The sequence below is a fragment of the Triticum dicoccoides genome, chromosome 7A (genome assembly GCF_002162155.2).
Source record: "Triticum dicoccoides isolate Atlit2015 ecotype Zavitan chromosome 7A, WEW_v2.0, whole genome shotgun sequence".
NCBI lineage: Eukaryota > Viridiplantae > Streptophyta > Magnoliopsida > Poales > Poaceae > Triticum > Triticum dicoccoides.
The window spans coordinates 640,847,766-640,854,086 of record NC_041392.1 but is presented as its reverse complement, the minus strand read 5'-3'; positions in this window follow the sequence as shown (position 1 = coordinate 640,854,086).

Here is a 6,321-nt window from a genome sequence, read left to right as displayed (position 1 = left end):
TGTCACCGGCATGACACCATGATCTCCATCACCATGATCTCCATCATCGTGTCGTCTTGAAGTTGTCTCGTCATCTATTACTTCTACTACTATGGCTAATGCTTTAGCAATAAAGTAAAGTAATTACATGACGTTTATGTTGACACACAGGTCATAAATAAATTAAGACAACTCCTATGGCTCCTGCCGGTTGTCATACTCATCGACATGCAAGTCGTGATTCCTATTACAAGAACATGATCAATCTCATACATCACATATATCATTCATCACATCCTTTTGGCCATATCACATCACAAGGCATATGCTGCAAAAACAAGTAAGACGTCCTCTAATTGTTGTTGCAAGTTTTTACGTGGCTGCTATAGGTTTCTAGCAAGAACGTTTCTTACCTACGCGAAAACCACAACGTGATATGCCAATTTCTATTTACCCTTCATAAGGACCCTTTTCATCGAATCCGATCCGACTAAAGTGGGAGAGACAGACACCCGCTAGCCACCTTATGCAACTAGTGCATGTCAGTCGGTGGAACCAGTCTCACGTAAGCGTACGTGTAAGGTCGGTCCGGGCCGCTTCATCCCACGATGTCGCCGAATCAAGATAATGAACGAAATATGCCCTAGAGGCAATAATAAAGTTATTATTTATTTCCTTATATCATGATAAAAGTTTATTATTCATGCTAGAAATGTATTAACCGGAAACATTACATGTGTGAATACATAGACAAACAGAGTGTCACTAGTATGCCTCTACTTGACTAGCTCGTTAATCAAAGATGGTTATGTTTCCTAACCATGGACAAAGGAGTTGTCATTTGATTAACGGGATCACATCATTAGTTGAATGATCTGATTGACATGACCCATTCCATTAGCTTAGCACCCGATCGTTTAGTATGTTGCTATTGCTTTCTTCATGACTTATACATGTTCCTATGACTATGAGATTATGTAACTCCCATGTGCCGGAGGAACACTTTGTGTGCTACCAAACGTCACAACATAACTGGGTGATTATAAAGGTGCTCTACAGGTGTCTCCAAAGGTACATGTTGGGTTGACGTATTTCAAGATTAGGATTTGTCACTCCGATCATCGGAGAGGTATCTCTGGGCCCTCTCGGTAATGCACATCACTTAAGCCTTGCAAGCATTGCAACTAATGAGTTAGTTAGGGGATGATGTATTACGGAATGAGTAAAGAGACTTGAGGGTAACGAGATTGAACTAGGTATTGGATACCGACGATCGAATCTCGGGCAAGTAACATACCGATGACAAAGGGAACAACGTATGTTGTTATGCGGTCTGACCGATAAAAGATCTTCGTAGAATATGTAGGAACCAATATGGGCATCCAGGTCCCGCTATTGGTTATTGACCGGAGACGTGTCTCGGTCATGTCTACATTGTTCTCGAACCCGTAGGGTCCGCACGCTTAAGGTTTCGACGACAGTTATATTATGAGTTTATACGTTTTGATGTACCGAAGGTTGTTCGGAGTCCCGGATGTGATCACGGACATGACGAGGAGTCTCGAAATGGTCGAGACATAAAGATTGATATATTGGAAGCCTATATTTGGATATCGGAAGTGTTCCTGGTGAAATCGGGATTTTGCCGGAGTAGTGGGAGGTTACCGGAACCCCCCGGGAGGTACATGGGCCTTAGTGGGCCTTAGTGGAAGAAGAGGAGAGGCGGCCAGGGCTGGGCCGCGCGCCCCTCCCCCCTAGTCCGAATAGGACAAGGAGAGAGGGGGCCAGCGCCCCCCTCCTTCTCTCTCTCTCTCCGTTCCCACCTCGCGAATCCTATTCCAACTAGGATTGGGGGAGAAGTCCTACTCCCGGAGGGAGTAGGACTCCTCCTGGCGCGCCCTATGATGGCCGGTCGGCCTCCCCCTCTTGAACCTTTATATACGGAGGCAGGGGCACCCCTAGAGACACAAGTTGATCCACGTGATCATATTCTTAGCCGTGTGCGGTGCCCCCTTCCACCATAGTCCTCAATAATATTGTAGCGGTGCTTAGGCGAAGCCCTGCGACGGTAGTACATCAAGATCGTCACCACGTTGTCGTGCTAACGGAACTCTTCCCCGACACTTTGCTGGATCGGAGTCCGGGGATCGTCATCGAGTTGAACGTGTGCTAGAACTCGGAGGTGCCATAGTTTCGGTGCTTGATCTGTCGGGGCGTGGAGACGTACGACTACATCAACCAAACGCTTCCGTTGTCGATCTACAAGGGTACGTAGATCACACTCTCCCCTCTCGTTGCTATGCATCACCATGATCTTGCGTGTGCGTAGGAACTTTTTTGAAATTACTATGTTCCCCAACAGATAAGACTAGTAACGGCAAGTAAATTGACAATATCGACGCCCACAACTGCTTTGTGTTCTACTCGTGCATAGAAACTACGCATAGACCTAGCTCATGATGCCACTGTTGGGGAACGTAGCAGAAATTCAAAATTTTCTATGCATCACCAAGATCAATCTATGGAGTAATCTAGCAGCGAGGGGAAGGAGAGTGCATCTACATACCCTTGTAGATCGCTAAGCGGAAGCGTTCAAGTGAACGGGGTTGATGCAGTCGTACTCGTCGTGATCCAAATCACCGATGATCCTAGCGCCGAACGGACGGCACCTCCGCGTTCAACACACGTACGGTTGGGAGACGTCTCCTCCTTCTTGATCCAGCAAGGTGAGAGGAGAAGTTGAGGGAAAACTCCGACAGCACGACGGTGTGGTGATGATGGAGCTCGTGGTTCTCCGGCAGGGCTTCGCCAAGCACTACGGAGGAGGATGAGGTGTTGGAGGAGGAAGAGGGCTGCACCAGGGGAAAGGTACGGCTGCCCTCTCTCTCCCTCACTATATATAGGGGGAAGGGAGGAGGGGGAGGCACCCTAGGGTTCCCTAGGGGAGGGGCGGCGGCCACAGGGGAAACCCTAGATGGGTTTGGGCGCCCCCACCCCCTAGGAAACTTGCCCCCCAAGCAGGGAGGGGCGGCTGCCCTAGGGGTGGCGCCCCCACCTCTCCTGGTTACGTGAGATGTGGTGGGAGGGGCGCTCAACCCCTAACTGGGCTGATGTGCCCTCTCCCCTTGGCCCATAAGGCCCCCCAACGCTTGCCGGGGCCTCCGAAATCCCTTTCGGACACGCTGGTTATCACCTGGTACCCCCGGAACAATTCCGGACTCCAATACCCTTCGTCCAATATAACGATCTTCACCTCCGGACCATTCCGGAGCTCCTCGTCATGTCCGGGATCTCATCTGGGACTCCGAACAACCTTCGGTAACCACATACTATTTCCCATAACAACTCTAGCGTCACCGAACCTTAAGTGTGTAGACCCTACGGGTTCGGGAACCATGCATACATGACCGAGACAACTCTCTGGCCAATAACCAACAGCGGGATCTGGATACCCATGTTGGCTCCCACATGTTCCACGATGATCTCATCGGATGAACCACGATGCCGAGGATTCAATCAATCCCGTATACAATTCCCTTTGTCCAGCGGTATTGTACTTGCCCGAGATTCGATCGTCGGTATCCGATAGCTTGTTCAATCTCGTTACCGGCAAGTCTCTTTACTCGTTCCATAACACATCATCCTGTGATCAACTCCTTGGTCACATTGTGCACATTATGATGATGTCCTACCGAGTGGGCCCAGAGATACCTCTCCGTTTACACGGAGTGACAAATCCCAGTCTCGATTCGTGCAAACCCAACAGACACTTTCGGAGATACCTGTACTGTACCTTTATAGCCACCCAGTTACGTTGTGACGTTTGGCACACCCAAAGCACTCCTACGGTATCCGGGAGTTGCACAATCTCATGGTCTAAGGAAATGATACTTGACATTAGAAAAGCTTTAGCAAACGAACTACACGATCTTGTGCTAGGCTTAGGATTAGGTCTTGTCCATCACATCATTCTCCTAATGATGTGATCCCGTTATCAACGACATCCAATGTCCATGGTCAGGAAACCGTAACCATCTTATTAATCAATGAGCTAGTCAACTAGAGGCTTACTAGGGACATGGTGTTGTCTATGTATCCACACATGTATCTGAGTTTCCTATCAATACAATTCTAGCATGGATAATAAACGATTATCATGAACAAGGAAATATAATAATAACCAATTTATTATTGCCTCCAGGGCATATTTCCAATAGTCTCCCACTTGCACTAGAGTCAATAATCTAGTTCACATCGCCATGTGATTAACACTCACAGGTCACATCACCATGTGACCAACATCCAAAGAGTTTACTAGACTCAATAATCTAGTTCACATCACTATGTGATTAACACTCAATGAGTTCTGGGTTTGATCATGTTATGCTTGTGAGAGAGGTTGTAGCCAACGGGTCTTGCCATATTCAGATCCCTATGTATTTTGCAAAACTTTATGTCATATCGTAGATGCTGCTACCACGTTCCACTTGGAGCTATTCCAAATTGTTGCTCCATTATACGTATCCGGTATCTCTACTCAGGGCTATCCGGATAGGTGTTAAGCTTGCATCGACGTAACTCTTTACGTCAAACTCTTTATCACCTCCATAACCGAGAAACATTTCCTTATTCCTCTAAGGATAATTTTGACCGCTATATGGTGATCCAGTCCTAGATCACCTTTGTACCCTCTTGCCAGACATGTGGCAAGGCACACATAAGGTGCGGTACTCAGCATGGCATACCGTATAGAGCCTATGACAAGAGCATAGGGGACGACCTTCGTCCTTCCTCTTTCTTCTGCCGTGGTCAAGCTTTGAGTCTTACTCAACTTCACACCTTACAACTCAGGTAAGAACCCCTTCTTTGGCTGATCTATTTTGAACTCCTTCAAAAACATGTCAAGGTGTGCGTTCTTTGAAAGTACCATCAGGCGTCTTGATCTATCTCTATAGATCTTGATGCCCAATATGTAAGCAGCTTTATCCAGGTCTTCCTTTGAAAAACACTCTTCAAACACCCGTTTATGCTTTCCAGAAATTCTACATTATTTCGGATCAACAATATGTCATCCACATATACTTATCAGAAATGTTGTAGTGCTCCCACTCACTTTCTTGTAAATACAAGTTTCTAGCAAACATTGCATAAACCTAAAAGCTTTGATCACTCCATCAAAACATATATTCCGATTCCGAGATGCTTGCTCTAGTCCATAGAAGGACCGCTGGAGCCAGCATACCTTTTAGCATCCTTAGGATCGACAAAACTTTGATTGTATCACATACAACTCTTTCTTACAAAAACTGGTAAGAAAACTTGTTTTTGACATCCATCTGTCATATTTCAAAATCGAAAAATACAACTAATGCAAACATGATTCCGACGGACTTAAGCATCGCTATGGGTGAGAAATTCTCATCGTAGTCAACTCCTTGTACTTGTGAAAAGACTCTTTCCCACAAGTCGAGCTTCATAGACGGTAACATTACCGCCCATGCCCGTCTTCTTCTTAAAGATCCATTTATCTCAATGGCTTGCCGATCATCGGGCAAGTCCACCAAAGTCCATACTTTGTTCTGATATATGGATCCTATCTCGGATTTCATGGCTTCTAACCATTTGTCGGAATACGGGCCCACCATCGCTTCTCCATAGGTCATAGGTTCATTGTTGTCTAACAACATGATATTTAAGATAGAATTATCGTACCACTCAGGAGTAGTACATATCCTTGTCGACCTATGAGGTTTGATAGCAACTTGATCCGAAGCTTCATGATCACTATCATTAACTTCCTCTTCATCAGACGTAGGCGCCACAAAAAACATCTTTCTGTGTCGCATCACTCTCTGGTTGAAGTAAAGGTTCGACAACCTCAGCAAGTTCTATCTTCCTTCCACTCAATTCTTTCGAGAGAAACTCCTTCTCGATAAAGGACCCGTTCTTAGCGACAAACGATTTGCCCTTGGATCTGAGATAGAAGGTATACCCACCTGTCACCTTTGGGTATCCTATGAAGATGTGTTTGTCCACTTTGGGTTTGAGCTTCTCCGGCTGAAGCCTTAAGCATCGCAGCCCCAAACATTAAGAAACGACAACTTTGGTTTCTTGCCAAACCAATGTTCATACGGCATCGTCTCAACAGACTTAAATGGTGTCCTATCTAGAGTGAATGCAACTGTCTCTAACGCATAACCTCAAAATGAAAACGGTAGATTGGTAAGAGATATCATAGATCGCACCATATCTCATAGGGTTTGATTATGATGTCCGGACACACCATTACCTTGTGGTGTTCCAGGTGGCTTCAACTGTGAAAAAATTCCACAATGTCTTAAG